This window comes from Ranitomeya variabilis, chromosome 1 (assembly GCF_051348905.1).
Source record: "Ranitomeya variabilis isolate aRanVar5 chromosome 1, aRanVar5.hap1, whole genome shotgun sequence".
NCBI classification, from domain to species: domain Eukaryota; kingdom Metazoa; phylum Chordata; class Amphibia; order Anura; family Dendrobatidae; genus Ranitomeya; species Ranitomeya variabilis.
This window is the reverse complement of record NC_135232.1, coordinates 69,222,377-69,243,055: the sequence shown is the minus strand read 5'-3', so window position 1 is coordinate 69,243,055 and position 20,679 is coordinate 69,222,377. Positions and strand designations below refer to the sequence as shown.

The window sequence follows — 20,679 nt, the reverse complement described above, 5'->3', positions numbered from 1 at the left end:
GGAAAGGAGACGGATGAGTTGGATTATTTTTGCCATATATAAGGAAGTTTTGTGGGATTCTCGGAACCTGGTTATTTTTAAAAAGGTGTGTCTCTCTCCATTGGACTGTAAGAACATTTTTCTTGCCAGGGTGTTTTATGTTTATCTATTAGATAAGAAGAGACTCGGGGAAACAACAGCAGAAACACTTTGGAAGTACTCCCAGTGGAACGATTACTGTAAGTAGGATTTTGATTATTTTTTGGTGATCGGGATTGTTTTTTTTTCTTTATGGGAGTTTTTTCCATATGATGATCAGGAAACTTGTTAATTGAACGAGCAGATGATGCATGAGTTAATGAGAGTTCCAATCTGAGGCAAAAGGTTCTCCCAGGGTGAGGCTCATCCATTGCACTCTGGGTGTGCTGATCCCTGCGATTTCCCCAAATGCGGGAAACTCGACTGCATAATTTGTGGTAGTGGGGGACTGCGTTCGCGCTTTCCCCTGATTTCCTATGGTCAAAGACAGAACACTAAAGATGCTCTGCTGAGCCAAAGTGAGACTTTGGAGAAGCTCAAAGCAGGCAGATGTGGCCTTTGGCTCCCCCCTTGTGGGGGAAGGATGCCACCTTCCCTGTGTCGCCGCTTTCTTAGTTTGTTTGAGGTTGTTGCCTTTGCTTGACACTTTGGCCCTTTTTTTGGTCCCCTGGCTGGTGGGGATTGATCAACTCATTTGCATCTCCTTGACTTGGTGACGACATGGCTTGCTCTGCTTGTCTGCAGGGGCAGGCAGGCCCTCTCACGGGAGGGCACCTGCAGCATCCCCATCTCGCAGCCTTCGGGCTGGAGCTGGAGCTGGACCTGTGAGTGGGCCGCTGGTGCGCGGCTATCTGCGGTTTGGTCCTCCTGCCCTTGAGCCTCCCTCCAGCGTGCATCCTCTTGAGCGGAGATGAGCGAGTCACGAGAGGGTGCCGGCCGGCAGCTGGAGCTCGAGCTGTCTACAGCATGTTCTCAGGCCAGCGCAGCAGCGTGAGGCTGCTGGGGCGGAGCCAACGCTCCTCTATGCAAATGACTCAGGCTGCTGCTGTGCATCTTGGGCGGCTTTGGACTTGAGCTCGGCCTGCCCTGTGCGGGTCGGAGTGGGCCCACTCGAGGAGCCTCTGTGCGGTCTGTGCCTAACGCCACCCCCGCCCCCTCCCTTTCGGGCACGAGACTCTGCGATGTTGGGGAGCTGCGTCGGAGGGGCGCTCGTCGGGCCCCAACTCATACTTACCTGGCAGGGGAGATACCATTCTCTCTGGGTGAGTATCGCTTCTCAGCCTTCTGATGGGCAGCAGTGGTGGGAGACTACTTCTGTTTCTTGTTGGTTGGCGGTTGCGATCGGGGTTCCCCTTGTGGGGCCCTGGTGTGCGATAGAGTGGCGACGGTGTTTATCTGCTACGAAAATGGTGGAGAAGGCACGTGGATTAGAGGACTCTGTCCGTCTACAAGTCCAGTCTGGACATGAGGAAGAAATTGGCCTGGACCAAATTTGTATGGATGTCTTGAAGAACATAAGAAGCCTTAAGGTAACAGATGTATTGGCACTGCAGGATTTTCAAAAGCAGGGAATTTATGATATCACGTTTGTTTCCTTGGGTATATGTCAGCAAGTCTACATGGAGCTGGTGCGGATGAAGGAGAAGAAAGAAGTGGAATGCCTGGAGTTTATTGTAGTGGAGCCCCTTTTTCAGCAGACTTACAAGTATGTTGTGGTACATATGTATAATCCCAAGGTTCCAGATGATACCGTAAGCCATTTTTTGAGAAGATTCTGTTATGAAGTCAAATTCCTGGGGAAGATGAAAAATAGGCATAACTATTATAATGGCAAAAGAAGATACTTGGTGAAATTAATTTCTGATGCAACAGCTATTGGGGGGGGGCTCTGAGCATTCCTGCACAATTTTCAATTGGGGGGGGGGGGGGAGAGGGGTTTTTGTTTCTACACTGGACAAATTGAATATTGTAGAAAGTGTCATATGTACGGACATGTACAGAGAGAATGCCCGGTGCAAGGAATTGTTTGTAAGAATTGTGGGAAGCCTGGCCACATGGTGGATAGTTGCCCTGAGGCAAAGGTGTGTGATTTGTGTGGGTTCGAAGGTCACTTTGCCAGGAAATGTAGATTTTGGACTCAGACTCCTAAGTCCTATGCGGATGCAACTAGTGGTCATTGGGGGAATAAGAGTGATGGTAAGAGTGGGCAGCATGGAAGTGCTAAAGATGAGAAAAGTGAGTTTGGTGGAAAAGGCACACCTGAGCATCGTGCTGGTGTGATTGCTTCAAATGCAGCTAAAGTGCAAAGGAGTCAGAAACAAAATGGTGGAAGTAAAGTGGGCCATGCTGGATCTAAGATGGAGGATGGTGGGCGGGGCCAGGAAGGGGGAAAAGATTTTCAGAGTTCTCCTATAGTTGATCTGGGCGAGGCCAAGGATGCAATGGAGACTGTGTCTGAAGGACAGGGCCTTGGTGGTGAATTGGCATATGCTAATGCAGGCGTATGTGTGGACCCTGTAGTGGGGGAGGGAGATGGGGAAGGAATGGAGTTTCAGGAGGTGGAGGAGGAGGAGGAGGAGGATTCAGATAGGACACTCACCCCTGGGCAGAGGGATGGGGGGACTAGTAGTAGTGATGAAAGTGTTTTGGAGGATGGTGATGATGATGATAATGATGATGATGATGATGAGGAAGAGGAGGAGGAAATGGCTTCCTCGCTCAGTAAAAAGAGTAGAATGGAGGGGTGTTGGTCTGGTGGGCAGGGAGATCCTGTCTCTCCAAGGCCAGGTGTTTCTAACAGGGACTCGGATCCTGAGTCGCCTGATATACGTAGAAAAGTGGATGCTAGGAATATCCCTTTGTCTGAATCATGATGGAGAATGTATGGTGGAAAATAATTTTTTTTGCCATGATGAGTTTATGTGTTGCTTCCCTGAATGTGAGAGGGATCAGTTCTTCTATCAGGAGAGCAGGTATATTCGATTATATGGAGAGGGTGAATGCTGACATTATATGTCTACAAGAATGTGCAATTAAAGCATCACCGCATGCAAGTGAATGGAGAAGGGGGCAGTCTTTTTGGTCTCCTTGTACAGACAATAAAAATGAGGGGGTTGGCATACTATTGAAAAATGATAATTTAAAAGTATTGCAGTTTAAAATTATTATACCTGGAAGATGTTTGTTTTTGTTATTAGATTTCTTAGGTCACCGGGTAAGGGTTTTTAATATTTATGCCCCTGCGGACAAGAAAGCACGGGTGTCCTTTTTGGAGTCGGTAAAGTGGTTTCTGCCAGGTAAAGATTTTTCTATAATTGCAGGTGATTTTAATTGCATTAGATCTGCAAATGATTGTAAGAGCTCTGCGGAATTCAGGACGGATGTGACTTCTAATATGTTAAATCAAGTGGTGCAGGATTTACGCTACAAGGATGTGGGTTTGATGCTTCGGCCGAATGAAAACAAGTTTACATTTGTGGCGGACAGTGGGCGTTGTAGTTCCCGGATCGATTATGTGTTTGTGTCTGAAGGAATTAAAGTTGCCAAATGTAATCATGTGACAAACACTTTTTTACCATTCGCAACGACAGCACCCCACATGAGAGAGAGGGATCCGCCCATAGGAACAGGAAACCTACAGAATAAAAGGAGGCGGTCCCCTCTCATCCTCAGTTTAGGTTTCCTGTTTCTATGGGAATCCGAAGTACCTACAGTCAAGAGAATCCTTGGCCATGCACCCGCCTGCGTCGGTGACTGTGGGAACTGCATGGGCTGCGGTTCCAGATGCAGCGGCGGGGGAGCCACTGTTTGCAGCCTCCCCCCTCGTCTGATCAGTCGCCATGGTCCGGGTCCAGTTACCGCTGGTCCGCCCGGCTCCATGAGGACGCGCACGCTCAGTGGCCGGCTTCTTATCCAGCAGCCGCCGTATGGTGAGGAGGAGCGGCGCTTCTAACCCGGAAGTCGCTGGAGCACTTCCGGGTTGGGTCCGGGGAGGCAGGAGATTCGGCGCCAGATTTAAAAATGCAGCGCTAGCATCAGCCGGTGTCTGCAAGTATGCCTTCTTGCCTGCGACAGAGTGCTCTCCCAGCAAGGAGATAAGCGCCAGGAGCAGCACTAAGAGCGGGGGTCAACCTCAGGAAAAGAGATCTACCACCAAACAGAGAGATCTTTTATCAAAGAATCCGCCTCCAGAATCGGTACCTGTCAGCTTCACTGGGTGAGTTTTTAAAATCCTCTTCCCATATGCTGATGTATGTTCCTCCTGTATCCCCTTCCTCTAGACTAAGAAAAGGACACATACATCCAAACACAAAGAATGTGCTTTATGTTCACAACCCCTTCCGGATTCTTACACAAAAAGGTTATGCTCAGAATGCATCATACTAATCTTACGGCAGGAAAATGTAATGACTCCGTCTGACGTTAGAGCCATAATCCGTGAAGAAATGCAGGGTTTGGCGCATGCAAGTAGCACCAGTACCCGACAGCCAAGCAGGTCCCAATCTCCAGCAAGTTCAGAGTCAGAGGTGGTACATAGATCCTCAGATGAAAATGAATCTTAGCCGAGTTCATCCGAAGATGAAGGGGGACTTTGTCTACCCAATAGTAGTGTAGACAACCTAGTAAAAGCTGTTAGAAGCACGATGGGGTGCCCAGACGAGAAGGGGAGAAAGTCAGCTCAAGACATTATGTTTGCAGGGTTAGGACAGAAAAAGCGTAGATCCTTCCCCGTCATACCCACAATTAACCCCTTCCCGACATGTGACGGTATAGTACGTCACATGTCGGGACCCCCGCTTTGATGTGCGCTGCGGCGGTGAGCGCACATCAAAGCCGGGACATGTCAGCTGTTTTGAACAGCTGACATGTGCCCGCAATAGGCGCGAGCAGAATCGCGATCTGCGAGCGCCTATTAACTAGTTAAATGCCGCTGTCAAACGCAGACAGCGGCATTTAACTACCGCATCCGGCCGTGCGGCCGGATATGAGCGCATCGCCGACCCCCGTCACATGATCGGGGGTCGGCGATGCTCCTCCATTGTAACCATAGAGGTCCTTGAGACCTCTATGGTTACTGATTGCCGGTGGCTGTGAGCGCCCCCCTGTGGTCGGCGCTCACAGCACACCTGCAAATCTGCTGTGTAGCAGCGATCTTATGATCACTGCTGCATAGCAGAGCCGATCGGGCTGTGCCTGCTTCTAGCCTCCCATGGAGGCTATAGAAGCATGGCAAAAGTAAAAAAAAAAAGTTTTTAAAAATGTGAAAAAAATAAAAAAAATATAAAAGTTTAAATCACCCCCCTTTCGCCCCAATCAAAATAAATCAATTAAAAAAAAACCCAACCTACACATATTTGGTATCGCCGCGTTCAGAATCGCCCGATCTATTAATAAAAAAAAAGCATTAACCTGATCGCTAAATGGCGTAATGAGAAAAAAATTCGAAACGCCAGATTTACGTTTTTTTGGTCGCCACGACGTTGCATTAAAATGCAATAACGGGCGATGAAAAGAACGTATCTGCACCAACATGCTATCATTAAAAACGCCAGCTCGGCACGCAAAAAATAAGCCCTCACCTGACCCCAGATCACGAAAAATGGAGACGCTACGAGTATCGGAAAATGGCGCAATTTTGTTTTGTTTTGTTTTTTGCAAAGTTTGGAATTTTTTTTCACCACTTAGGTGAAAAATAACCTAGTCATGTTAGGTGTCTATGAACTCGTAGTGACCTGGAGAATCATAATGGCAGGTCAGTTTTAGCATTCAGTGAACCTAGCAAAATAGGCAAGCAAAAAACAAGTGTGGGATTGCACTTTTTTTGCAATTTCACTGCACTTGGAATTTTTTTCCCGTTTTCTAGTACACGACATGCGCAAACCAATGATGTCGTTCAAAAGTACAACTCGTCCCGCAAAAAATAAGCCCTCACATGGCCAAATTGATGGAAAAATAAAAAAGTTATGGCTCTGGGAAGGAGGGGAGCGAAAAACGAAAACGGAAAAACGGAAAAAGCTCCGGGGGTGAAGGGGTTAAAGAACTAATTAAAAAGGAGTGGGATAAACAGAATACAAGAGGATTCTTACCATCATCCGCTAAGAGACGCTATCCCTTCAGCGATGAGGAGCTGAATTCTTGGTCAAAAATTCCAAAAGTTGATGCTGCAGTAGCCTCAACCTCCAAACAATCGGTCTTGCCTGTTGAAGACTCGGGGACTCTAATTGACCCGTTAGCCTCACATGATCTTTTAAGTAAGGCTTCTGCTTTTCGGTCTAACACGGGGGCATTCAGGCCAGCTATTTCTGGTACCTGTACTGCAAGGTCGCTGCTAGTGTGGATGGAGCAGCTGGAGGAACAAATTAGGATTGTCTCTCTCGAAGCTCTACCTCTACCGAAACTCCCTCTAATAAAGGAGGCAGTAGCGTTCCTAGCAGATGCCTCTGTGGATTCGTTACGCCTAGCAGCCAGGTCAGCCGGCCTAGTGAACACAGCCCAGCGAGCACTCTGGTTAAAAAAACTGGAAAGGGGACGCACAGGCCAAAGCAAAACTTTGTGCGATCCCCTGCCAGGGTTAGTTCCTTTTTGGAAAAACACTGGATGAGCTCTTAAATAAAGCGGGAGAGTGAAAAAAGGGCTTCCCTAACCAATATCTTCCGTCTTACAGAAGACGCCCCTTTACCAGGAACAAACCGTCTGAGCAAAGGGAGCGCTGGGAGACAAAGGATCCAAAACAAAAAGGTGCTCTGTTTTCCGGATCCTATTGTTGAGGGAGGATCTAAAGTGACTCTTCACGGTTGACCTTAGTGATTTTCAAATTAATTAACAGGGTGTTGCCGGCAACTGAGAATGACCAGACGGAGACGAAGCTCTGTTTGGGAGAATCAAAGGAGATTCCTAGCCCCCGTTTGTTGTGTTGTACTTTTATCATGTTAGCAAATTCTACTTCAACCAATAGTATAAAAACACACTTTCAGCACTTAACCTATAAAAATGCAGGAAAAACTTAACCTATGAGGATACAGAAAAAACGGAAACTACATATATGGTCGTGTCTTTTTGGCATAAAACAACATGTTAACAGGTGCCTCAAAGTCTTATCTAGCGATACACCCCTGAGTCCCTTCCCCTGGCTCAAGTTAGAACACTCAAGGTCTTTACACCAATTATAAACCATAGCCTAATTAAGTAACAAAATGTTATCTTTGTGAGAAACAGGACATAGTTTCAAGCAAAAAATGAAGCCTTTAGTTTTGATCTTAGTTTAACCCTTCACAATCCCCCCTAGATAAATTTTGTTAATTAATGTCCAGCATCAGAGGTACTATCCCAAGCTATAAGCTCGAGGGGTACTGGTCTTCACATGACTGGTGCCATGTTACCAGCCATGGCTGTTGCGGCGTACCCGTCCCCCATGTATGCTAAAATTTACGAATAACAATTGTTGATGACAATGGTGGGGATCTTTTGAAAGTAGCCATGCGCTTGGCTTCAACATCTTCATCAGATAACTTTGTGAAATTGGTGTAGAGAAGAACAGGGGTGGCAGCGCTTTTGGTATCATCATTAGCTGTCCTAGTGCAGAATTTCCTAATACATACAGGAATACACCAAAAAACAAGTTTTAGTATTACATACATAACAAGGATAAAGGCAGTGATGTGTAACAAACTTTGCAAGATTCCAGCTATCCAGCCCCCAAATCCCTTAAACCAATTGGCTGGATTAAGAAAGGAGAAGGTGTCTGTCCACCAACTGTCCTTATTACGGTCATTGTCTTTATCGTATTGATCTCTAAGTCTTTGAATGTCCTCTAACTTTAACTTCATAGTGCTATTGGGATCTATATAATGACAGCATGCGGGTCCAATAACCTGACACATACCACCCTATGCTGCTGTTAAGTAATCCAGTACTACAGTATGTTGATTAGTAACTATTATAAGTTGGTTTTGAACAGCAACAGTAGTATTAAGTATATCCAATATATTCCAAATTTGATCATCTAGATAGTCTGTGGCCCTAACCAATTTATCCCACATTTGTGTAATCATAGGGTAAATGAAAATAGAACTGACAATTTTATTGGCTATACCCATCTGTACTACATGTGGTCTCCCCGAAGGACGGGGTGAGTTATCTGCAGCTCTTTTGTACAATGTATGTTTGGGTATAGCCTGCGTATCCAACTGTTTACTTGAGAGGACAAAGGTGGCCGGGGTCAATCGACCTAGAGTTCAAGTGCCCTTTACCCCTACTGGCAACCATTTATAAGCATTGTCTCCACACACCCAGAACATATCAACAGGTAAATCCCATAAGGCTGAATGTTGCAGTACCAATCTATGCGCTAAGTCTATGAAGGCTGAGACATTCTGGAGCATGCACCAAGGTGGAGACTGTCCTAGAGGACTACAATAACCTACATTAGGATTCCCACAAGTGGGGGTTCCTGGCACATATCCAGAGGACTCATTGCAAGGTATATTGCCAGGAATGCTAGCGCAGATATCTTTAGAACCTTGTAAAAACAGACTAGAAAATTTCCACGACGTATTATATATCATTATTTCTAACATTATTGGTTTGAAAGCATCAGTAGAGTATGAGGTCACATCAAAACTAATTTGTAAACCATACGTTGGAACTTGCCCTAGATTGGTTAGGCTAGTCTTATTCTTAGGTACCCAAGTCGCTCCTTTATAGGCTAGATATTAAAGGTGTGTATCGCTTCCTGAAAGGTTACCTTGCCACCAGGGGTACCCCACCCATCCCACAATAGGTATACCAACAGTAGTATTCCATAATTTAGCATTATCTGTGGCATTGTTAGCAAATGTGTCAGAACAGTTAGTCCAGGCAAACAACTCCTCAGGTGGGACGGGAATAGCCAAAAAAGGGATACTTGTGGCTGACACTGGTGAATGTGTGCAAATCCAGCAATCTGCCAGAGACTGGGAATTATCCAACAAATCTCTCAGTAATCTTTCATGATGTTGTACAAACTTATTATTCAAGGAAGTTGGGGAATTTAGGCTGTCCCATGCGGTTACCAATAATAATATGGAAAATGCGAAAAACCAAAACATTAAGTTCTCTTATTTGCTACTAGTCTGTTTGACCAGCTTGCAGTGCGATGCGTGGATCCACGTCAGCCTTCCTTCCAGTTTCACTGATGTAGGGGTGATGAGGAGGACTTGGTAGGGACCGTCGTACAAGGGTTCTAGTCCGTGTTTTCTGACATGCCTTTTCACGACCACAAAATCACCAGTCTTCAAGTTGTGACAAGTGTCCATTTCTGCTGAATCTGGAAGGGAAGAAGAAACTAGAGCATGGGTGTTAGCAAGATTTTTACTAAGCTGAATAACATATTGAGCAGTACGGTCAGTTTCCTCTGACAACTGCTGAGGCTGGAAATTTGCAACTGGGGGCCTAGCACCAAACAATATCTCATATGGGGACAGGCCATGTTTTGCAATAGGGGTAGTGCGAATGTGGTACAGTACAATGGGTAGGAGCTCTGGCCATGGAGCCGTAGTCTCCTGCATCATTTTGGTCAATTGTCCCTTCAGTGTGCCGTTCAACCTCTCAACCTTCCCACTGGATTGTGGATGGTACAGAGTATGGAGGGCTACAGTGGATCCAAGCATTGTCAGAACCTCCTGGTACACATGAGAAGAAAAAGCCGGACCTTGATCACTCTCGACGACTTCTGGAACACCGTATCTGCATATAACTTCCATCACCAGTTTCTTCGCTGTGGTCTTTGCAGTCATGTTGGTAACAGGGAATGCTTCTGGCCAACTGGAGAACATGTCGACAACTACCAGACAATATTCATACCTTCCAGACTTAGGCAACGTGATGTGGTCCACCTGGAGCCTTTGGAAAGGATAGTCAGGCTTAGCAAGGTGTTTCGGGGGTACACGTTGAAGTTGACCGGAATTGCAGGTCTGACAGATATTACATGCACGGTTGAGTGCTGTCAGGACTGTACAAATACCTGGAGCCCAGTAGAATTTTTGTACCAGGGCAAGGGCCTGGTTTTTTCCTCGATGTGTGGGCCCATGTGCCCACGTGGCAATAGCAGGGTACATCCGCTTTGGAAAAAGGACCAACTTGTGTGTCTCCCTGAGACCATTGTCCATACATGCTCCATCAGCCTTCCACTGCTTCACTTCTTCCTTTGGAGACATTCTCTGCATCGTCAGTAAGCGGTCTCGTGGGGTCCGGCAGAAAACCTCAGTCTGTCGTGGATCATCAGGTTCCTGTAGAGTCAGTGTTTCTTGTAACTGTTTACGCTGAGAGCGTGTGGTCACCATAGTTGGTATGGTCAGTTCAACAGGCAGAAGAGCAGCGGCTTTTGCTTGCATATCCGCAAAAGCGTTACCAACACTCTGTGGACTGTTCCTAGGACCGTGTGCCTTGACTTTGATAATGGCCACCTGGGTAGGTAATTTGATTGAGTCCATGAGGGTTTTAACAGCTTCAGCATTCTTCACTGGAGTTCCGGCAGTAGTAATAAACCCTCGATTGGCCCATAGAGCCCCAAAATCGTGAGCAATACCAAATGCATACTGTGAGTCCGTGTATATATTAGCCCGCCTGTCTTTGGCCAGAACACATGCAGTAGATAGAGCCTGAAGTTCTGCTTCTTGTGCTGACTGTGAGGGAGGGAGTGCAGCTGCGTGCACTACAGTGTCTTCCGTAGTAACAGCGTATCCGGTGTGGAATCTGCCAAACTCATCAGCATATCTTGAACCATCCGTGTAGAACACCAGATCAGGATTTGGAAGTGGATTTTCACTGACATTTGGCGGAGTAGCTGTTTCTTCAGTCAGAAGTTGGGAAGTGTCATGTTGGAGGTAACCCTCATCACTGCCATCCTTCTTGGGCACCAGCAGTATAGTAGCAGGGTTGATTGTAGTACAGCGATGCAATTTGACGTAGTCAGGCAAAAGGAGTGAACACTGCAGCCGTAAGTGTCGTTGTACGGTCAAATGTCTTGGCTGTTGGAGTGTCAGTATTGCTGCGATATCATGCGGGGCAAAAATGTGCGTCTCATGTCCAAGAATTATGTCTGCAGTCTTGTCAAGCAACGAGTGAGTGGCATGAACTGCTCTCATGCAACTTGGTGATGCTCGGGCCACAGGGTCGAGGCGGGCCGAATAATAGCCCACTGGTCGTTGCCTATTGCCATGCGACTGTGTAAGTACCCTTGCTGCGTGTCCTTCATTCTCAGACACATACAAATGGAACGGTTGAGTATAGTCCGGGATGCCCAAGGCAGGGGCGGAAGCAATAAGCCGCTTTAATTCAGAGAAGGCACGATAAAGGCTTTCCATACAAACCGGTGATCTTTCCTTATAGTTCATTATACAGTCTTTTAAGGCATTGTAGAGAGGTTGCATTATGCGGGATGCGTCCGGTATCCACTGACGACAATAAGTACATAGTCCAAGAAAACGCTGGAGTTCAGTCTCATCTTTTGGGAAAGGAAGGGAGCTGACTGCTATTTTTCTTTCTTCTGTGAGGTGTCTGGCACCCTGAAGGAGACAGTGACCCAAAAATATCACTTGACCAAGGCAAAACTGAAGTTTCGAGGCCGAAACCCGACAGTTCAGATCTGCCAGATACTTGAGGAGGCTAACAGTGGCAGCAATGGCTTCCTGCTCTGTTTGTGCACACAACAAAAGATCATCCACATACTGAAGCAGCGTGACATAGAGATGTTCTAACTGCCAGGGTAAAAGACACTCGCCCATATTTTTTGCAAACTGATTGGGACTGTTTTGGGCCCCTTGTGGCATAACTGTCCATGTCAATTGTCATCCCTGATAAGTCAATGCAAACAGAAATTGGCAATCTAGGTGTAATGGAATGCTGAAGAAGGCATTGGCAAGGTCGATGACTGTGAACCAAGCAGCATCCTGAGGTATCTGGGACAAGAGAGTATGTGGATTAGGCACCACCGGAGTTTCTAAAACAGTAACTGCATTAACTGCCCGTAGATCTTGTACCAGGGAAACAAGGGCGTGTTACATGGATTGAAACTTGAACGTTTGCGCCGCTTTGGTTCCAGAGATATTGCACGTTATATTTTTATGAAGCTCCGCCCACTTTCCAACCCATGTTCTTAAATTTTAAAAATGAATACACCATTCGTTTGTGCTGCAAAAATAAACGTTTGCACCGCTTTGGTTTCCGAGATATTGTGCGCTCAATTTGCTGAAACTCCACCCACTTTCCACCCCATGTTCTTAAATTTTAAAAATGAATACACCATTCGTTTGTGCTGCAAAAATGAATACACCATTCATTGGTGCTGTATTTGTGCTGGTTTGTGCTGCTTTGGTTTTTGAAATTTCGCACTGAGTTTGTGCCTCAAATCACTGTAACTGATATATGGATAAAGGGAGATAAAAAGAAATGAAAAACACCGGCTAGCCATAGCAATTTTATAATAAAAAAAAAAATGTATAAATTGTTCCTTACTAGACCCCATACTTCATTTCGATTTCCTGCTTGTGATGCCCCTCCCCCACACACTGTAACTTGGGGAAAGGCCTAAGCAAATGTATGCCTAACCATCTGACTACTAGCTGAGAGACTCCCAGGGTAAATCAAGTGTACTTATTTGAACTGAAAATGTGCTAAACTGTCTTGGTAGATTTCTGCAAAGCTATTACCTGAGCAAAGAAACTTTAGTTCAATCATGGAGTTGTACTTTTATCTGTCTACAACAGTGTTTCCCAAGCAGGGTGCCTGCAGGTGTTGCAAAACTACAACTCCCAGCATGACCGGACAGTCAAAGGCTGTCCGGGTATGCTAGGGGTTGTAGTTCTCCAACACATCAAGTTGTTTGTAATTACAGTAATGCTTTAACCCATTAAAAGAGTACTCTGCTGCAAAACTTATCCCCTATCCCACCCCCTACTGACCACTGGGACCCCCTGCAATCTCCTGCAGTGGCCCTCAGTGCTCCCCTGCATGGAGCAATCACCGCCCTGTGCAGAGTGGCTGCCAACCACAGGGCTTTGCTGTGGCAGGCATGCCCCCACCATTTATTACTATGGGAGAGGCAGAGATACACAATACACTTTTCATCTGTAAAAGTAGAGAGAAGTGAGCGTGCTAAGAATAGGATTATTTAATCTCAGTACAGTGATCCCTCAACACATACAATGGCCCCAACATACGATCATTTCAACATATGAAGGACTCTGTTGAATGCAGCATCACCTGCTGCTCCAGTATGGTTTTAACATACGATGATTCACCTGGAACTAATTACCATTGTATGTTGAGGGACCACTGTATCTTAACTATTAAAAATTATGTAATCAATTATTTTCCATATAATACACTGCATGTAAAACTAAAAAAAACATTTTTTGTTTTGATCAGATGCCCAGGAAGCCAGCCTGTGACTATGATGACATTATAAATGTCATCTGTTCTTCACATGAAAAAATTATTACAGGACAGGCAATAGCATTCCCCTCAGAAAAAGTATGGGTAGACTTGTGTCAAAAATTAAATAACAAAATTTCACCAAAAAACCTTTACACATTTGTAAAGACAAATCGGCACAATGTATGGGATGCCCTTGGTCTGTACAAAGATGTTACAAATATCCCAAAACAACCTTCCAACAGTGAGAGCTCAGAAGGAACAGAGAGTCATTCATCAGTTCAGTGCTATGACATTCAGTTTGAGTTCAGTCTTTCTTTTCAGAGCTGGATCAAAATTTGGCCTGAAAAAGTAACTTACAATGACAAATCTATGTATGCTGATAAAAGAGAATACACAATCTTAAAACCTGGTACATGGACTCACATATTGAATGAGGAGATCTGGAAAAATATCAAGTCATCGTGCACACTTAAATTCAGGAGGGCAAAGGTTTATCCAAATGTTGTATCTAACTACATAGATATAAGGCTACGTTCACATTTGCGGTCAGCGCCGCAGCGTCGGGCGCCGCAGCGGCGCCGCATGCGTCATGCGCCCCTATATTTAACATGGGGGCGCATGGACATGCGTTGTGCTGCGTTTTGCGCCGCATGGCCGCAAGTGTTGGACGCAAGAAACGCTTCAAGTTGCATTTTTTTTGCGTCCAACTTTCGGTCAAAAAGGACGCATGCGGCGCAAAACGCAGCGTTTTAGCGTGCGTTTTGCCGCGTTTTTGTTTGCGTTGTGCGCTGCGGCGCCGACGCTGCGGCGCACAACGCAAATGTGAACGTAGCCTAAGAGGGTGCTGCACAGAGTGTGATGCACAACTATCCATAAAAGTTGAAGAAATACCAGAGATTGCTAAGCCAGTAGTGCTTAAGTGTATGATCTGCAATATTGATGACAGTCTCCACACAGGAAAATCAAAACGTAAATTATCAGGAGATTTAAGAAAAAGGTTGTCAAAAGAACTCTGGGAAGGACGAAAACAAGCACATGTATGGCGAGCAGCTGAGGCTTATAAAGTTATGGATGTTGGTGACCCTGAGCCTAGCCATCTACCAAATCTAGCAACGTTAAGAAAAGCCAAGCAAGAGATTGGCAAAAGAGTTAATGCACAAGGACCCAATTCTTTCATTACATCTCCTGAAATACAGTGTTCCTCAGACTGGAAGCATACACAACATTGGTCTAGATAATTTTTTTTGCCATTACTGGACCCCGTCTCAGATGCAAGTGTACCAAATAAAGTCAAAGAACTTGGGTTCCTATGTAAGTTTTGATGCAACAGGTTCAGTAGTGAGAAAACTAAAAAGACCTGTTGGCATTTCTGGACACATCTTTTTATACCAAGGGGTTTTGTGTTCGAGTGGAGATCATATCCCAGTAGTGCAGATGCTTTCTGAGAGCCATACTATTAATTCTATAGCACAATGGCTGACAGAATGGAAACAAGCAGGTGCTACTGTTCCAAAGGAAGCAGTTTGTGATTTCTCCCTCGCTTTGCTTGGAGCTCTAGTTAAGGCTTTCACTCCTTACCCCGACTTGAAGACATATATAAATCAGTGTTTTGGAGTGTTGACCAGGAATGTTGCATCAAAACTACCACCATGCTTTATTCGAATTGATGTTGCGCACTGTATCAAGCTTATTAGCCGATGGGAATGTCTGAGGCAAGCTGGAAACAGAGTAAGGGAATTCTATCTCAGAGCAATGGCACAACTTCTACAGTCTACAATCACTTGATGATGCGAGAGAACTCATTCATTCAATTTTAGTTGTTGCTTTTAGTGAATCAGAAGGGAATGATGACAGAGGCACACCAGTTTTATCAGAGACTAGCAAAGTTCAACTGAAGAGACGGATTGCAGAGGGACGTGTTTTACCCACTGTCACTGAAGATGACTATGGAGTAGAGATGAAAGAACAAGAGGATGAGCCAATTCAACCATGCGAAACAGACCTGAAAATATGGGCAACAGAAATTTGTGAAAGGAGTAAGTTGCTTGCAGCAAATCATGGTGACCGAGACAATTTACATTTCCTTCCAGAACTTGTTCCAAATCTTTTAAGAATGGCATGTTACCTTCCACTTTGGACAGCCATAATGGTTCCACACTTTAAAGTGTGAACATGACAGCAAGTTCTGCAAATGTTGAGGCTGAATTTAAGAACATAAAAAATGGACTCTTTAAACATGAATGTCTCCCTATTAGAACCGACCGATTTGTAATTCGTCACCTTGAATTTATGGAAGGCAAAATGAGACACTCCTCAGTTCTCATAAAGAAAACCGAAAGCAGTGAAAATATGAGCCAAGAGAATGGGCAAAAAAACAGCAACTGTGGGGAGGATTCACAAGTTCACATAAAATTGGGTGATGAAAGTAGCTTGCAGGAGCAGCCTGTTGAAAATTGGAAAGGTCTCAGTATTCCTCCAAAAAAGAGATTGTCCTACCTAACCCCATATGTTCAGAGTTGCTGCACATGGACACAAAATTTAACCGAAAAAAAAAGGTGAGCATTTTGAAAAATGGTAACCATCTAGCTAAAAAACCAATACAAGTAAACAAAAAGCTTATAAGTATCATGTGCATTTGATTCATTTTGCCAGTGTCTTTGTTGTGCATTCTGGGACAGTGGATTATTTTGCAATTATGTCAACAAAGAGAACACCGTTGAAATTTTTGAATTGGTGCAGACAATTGTGACAAAGGGAGTTGGAAAGGAAGTTTATACAATGAGGGCTAAAATACTGTCCGGAATATTTGAATATGTTCAGCTGAAGTCAGGTGTGAGGCAGGTCAATGCTGAATGTAATGTTGCACACATAATCTCAATGACAATGAGACAGGTACCAAGTGTAATAATTAAAACACAGTGTTCTTCTGTGTACGGCAATAGAAATATAGCTAATTCAAGAGCAATCCCTCTTCTGCCAATCAATATACATATTTTAGAAACTAATGGACTTAGTAAACTTCAGCTAGCATTGGAAGATGGGCTACACCTAAATGTTTCAAAATGTCTAAAGCCATTAAAGTCACCTCAAGAGTGTCCAGATGGCTTGAAAATTCAGGATGCATCTTCATTGAAATTCCTTTGCAGTGGTTCGGTCACGCACAGCTGCACCACTGGACAAGTACTTTGTATTGAAATAAGTGCAGAAACACAGTATACACTGTCCGAAATACCTGTGAACATACATCTGGACAGTCATTCATTTGTGCTACGAGGGGTTGTTGCCTTCATTCCAGGAACTGGCAATATGTCTCTTGGTCATTATGTTGCCTATTGTAGAAGAAAATTTAATGGCTGGGAGAAATATGATGACCTGTGTGAATTTATTACAACAGCCACTGCAAAGACCAAGATACAACCCCATGTTGTAATATTTACAAAGGAGGAGTGAATATGTGGAGAATCTGTCTCATCATGAGTCCCGTGGCAAGTCACAGCCTGCAAGATTGTTGTGGAAAGTTTAAAAGTATCCTGGCACCAAACAAAGTGTTAGTAATGCTTTCCTCTAAGGTTGTTTTGGGGCGTAAAGTGTATGTTTAAAATAACCTAAAATATGCCTTACCAATATTTTTTTATTCTGTTAACATTTTGTTAATGTGGATTTCCCATTATGATTAAACCGTTTCATGGTTCTTTAAACATTAGGCTACGTTCACATTAGCGTTAAGCTAATGTGCGTCGGGTTTGCGTCGGCGACGCAGCGGCGACGCATGCGTCATGCGCCCCCTATACTTAACATGGGGGACGCATGCGTTTTTTTTTGTTGCGTTGTGCCACACATGCGTCTTTTTTGCCGCAAGCGTCGGACCAAGAAAACGCAACAAGTTGCATTTTTCTTGCGTCCGATTTTCGGCAAAAACCGACGCATGCGTCGCAAAACGCAGCGTTTTTGCGTGCGTTTTGCCGCGTTTTTGCGTGCGTTGTGCGTTGCGTCGCCGACGCAGCGGCGCACAACGCTAGTGTGAACGTAGCCTAAACAGTTCTGCTGTCTACAAAGTTTCATCTGTTATTGGTAATTCCATTTTTATCTGTGTTTGATTTGCAAAGATTTATTAAGCTCTGAAGGTCCTGTTTAGTTGGACAGCTATATTAAAATAACAATACTTTTGTTTTGAGCCAGACACAAAATCATGGTCTACCACGGTTTTGAGTCCAGCAAGAAAACCGCATATGGAGCAAAAATTAGCCAACTAGAGTCACTTGCGGACCCCAGCCAGATCATAGAAATGAATGGAGCGTATGCCCAGTATGCCAAAATGTAATGTTAACCCAGCCATATTCACACTGCAATCCAAAGCCATCACACACAAAGTGGTGATGTCTACGGTCATTGCATATTTATGCAAAGATTTTCATAGAAGATGACAGTCACTTTACATAAACTGGCCAACGTCAAAAGTAATCACAATCTTTTTTTTCCCTGGAATTCTTTTTATAGTGCAACGTAATTTGGCTAAACAATGTTTGCTAGGTATAATGGGCTTCAGGGCTGGTGCAAGGGTTTTTGCCACCCTAGGTGAAAGCTGATTTTGCTGCCCCCTTGACCCCGCCCATTGGCTCCACCCATTAACACGCCCTGCCTTACTACTGGGGTGAAAATAAATGAATGACTACAACCAATGGCACTCGTGCTTAGCCACTGGCGTAGCTAGAGCTTTTGCCGCCCGGGGCTGTTTCCGATTTTGGCGCCCCCCCCCCATTGCCGTCACTCAACGCCGAGCACCGCCCCCTCAGCACTGTTTACCCATGAAATCCGGTGCCTGCGCTGTGTATCGCTGTTTGGTGCAGGCGCAGAGAGCTCTGGCCGTCTGATGTCACAGCCAGGCTTGCAGACTGCGCCTGTGCGGCCACCCACCTTGGTAATCCCAGCCCCGCAGTGTGTTATGCATTATGCAGAGTTCGGGGCTGGGATTCACAAGTAGGGCGGCCGCACAGGCGCAGTGTCCAGCATTGCCCCAGTGTGACCAGCAATCTGCCCCAGTGTCCAGCATTGCCCCCAGTGTGTCCAGCAATCTGCCCCAGTGTCCAGCATTGCCCCCAGTGTGTCCAGCAATCTGCCCCAGTGTCCAGCATTGCTCCCAGTGTGTCCAGCAATCTGCCCCAGTGTCCAGCATTGCCCCCAGTGTGTCCAGCAATCTGCCCCAGTGTCCAGCATTGCCCCCAGTGTGTCCAGCAATCTGCCCCAGTGTCCAGCATTGCCCCCAGTGTGTCCAGCAATCTGCCCCAGTGTCCAGCATTGCCCCCAGTGTGTCCAGCAATCTGCCCCAGTGTCCAGCATTGCCCCCAGTGTGTCCAGCAATCTGCCCCAGTGTCCAGCATTGCCCCCAGTCTGTCTCCAGCAATCTGCCCCCAGTCTGTCTCCAGCAATCTGCCCCCAGTCTGTCTCCAGCAATCTGCCCCCAGTCTGTCTCCAGCAATCTGCCCCCAGTCTGCCTCCAGCAATCTGCCCCCAGTCTGCCTCCAGCATATTGCCCCCAGTCTGCCTCCAGCATATTGCCCCCAGTCTGCCTCCAGCATATTGCCCCCAGTCTGCCTCCAGCATATTGCCCCCAGTCTGCCTCCAGCATATTGCCCCCAGTCTGCCTCCAGCATATTGCCCCCAGTCTGCCTCCAGCATATTGCCCCCAGTCTGCCTCCAGCATATTGCCCCCAGTCTGCCTCCAGCATATTGCCCCCAGTCTGCCTCCAGCATATTGCCCCCAGTCTGCCTCCAGCATATTGCCCCCAGTGTGTCTCCAGCATATTGCCCCCAGTGTGTCTGCAGCATATTGCCCCCAGTCTGTCTCCAGCATATTGCCCCCAGTCTGTCTCCAGCATATTGCCCCCAGTGTGTCTGCAGCATATTGCCCCCAGTCTGTCTGAGTCAGACATAAAGGAAAAAAAAAAAAAGTAAAATCCTCACCTCTCCCGTTCCCAGCGCAGGTCCCGTGCACTCAGCATCTCTCCGGCTCTGCAACGCTCAGGACAGAGAGGCTGAGCGCGCAGTGATGACGTCATCGCACCCTCTGCCCTGAGACGTCGCAGAGTCAGAGGGCGCCGAAGACGCTGCAGCTGCCGCAGGAACCAGGAGAGGTGAGGATTAGAGCGGGGGGGCCCAATGCCAGCGCTGGTATCGGGGGCGGCCCTGGGCGGCAGTGGTCAAGATTTAAAGGGCCCGCGTCTCAATTTATTTTATTTTTTTTCTTCCTCCTCTCTGGGTCGGAGCCGCCCACGGCATTGTGCCGCCCGGGGCGGCCCACCCCCCCGCACTCCCCTTCCTACGCCACTGTGCTTAGCTGTAGAGGTTATAAATCCAGGAGTAACCTGACCTTGTTCCTCAGTGATGGTGCAAACTCTTTACTAGTCTGCGGTTCCCTCCAGGGTGAATGGTCTGGTGTCACGAATATGGTGGAAGCCGAAACTATCCCCACTCAATAGGTGAGAGTGTCAACTAATGCTGCTCAGGAAATAACCTCGACTCTGCATAATGAAATGTAAACAGACATTAGCCCCCACAGAATGCCGACCCCTGGCTTATGACATGACTATGACATCGCTGGAGGCGGAGTTAAAACTCAGGTAGCAGAGATGTACATACAGACATTACCTCCTCTGCCAGGTATAACCTCTTCCCATCACTGACCAGTCACGGTGTATGAAGTATTAACCCTGTGTATGTCATAATAAACCATGTATGCTACTGTAATCCCTTAATGCTAAATTAACTTCTCTGATGACCACCATGTTTTTTGATGCAACTAAAATGGGGCATTAGCAAAGCTAGCACTCAATGTCTCGGGAACCAAAGCAACACAAACATTGATTTTTGCGGCACAAACCAGCACAAACGCAGCACAAACGAATGGTGTATTCATTTTTAAAATTTAAGAACATGGGGTGGATAGTGGGTGGAGTTTCAGCAAATTGAGCGCACAATATCTCGGAAACCAAAGCGGTGCAAACGTTTATTTTTGCAGCACAAACCAGCACAAACGAATGGTGTATTCATTTTTAAAATTTAAGAACATAGGGTGGAAAGTGGGCGGAGCTTCATAAAAATATAACGCACAATATCTCTGGAACCAAAGCGGCGCAAACGTTCATTTTTGTGGCACAAACGAATGGTGTATTCATTTTTAAAATTTAAGAACATGGGGTGGAAAGTGGGTGGAGTTTCAGCAAATTGAGCGCACAATATCTCGGAAACCAA

General features: G+C 45.9%; 1 long non-coding RNA gene and 1 pseudogene across 1 annotated transcript; one reads left to right on the top strand and one right to left on the bottom strand.

Annotated features, from left to right (window-relative positions):
* Positions 1-307: 307 nt before the first annotated feature.
* LOC143801314 (U1 spliceosomal RNA) lies at positions 308-487 on the top strand (annotated as a pseudogene).
* A 12,161-nt stretch (positions 488-12,648) lies between these two features.
* On the bottom strand, positions 12,649-19,929 carry LOC143793720 (uncharacterized). Its single transcript, XR_013220221.1, has 3 exons — positions 19,799-19,929; positions 16,517-16,760; positions 12,649-12,704 (listed from the first exon to the last, which is right to left on the bottom strand). It is a non-coding gene; the product is annotated as an uncharacterized LOC143793720 (long non-coding RNA).
* Positions 19,930-20,679: the final 750 nt, after the last annotated feature.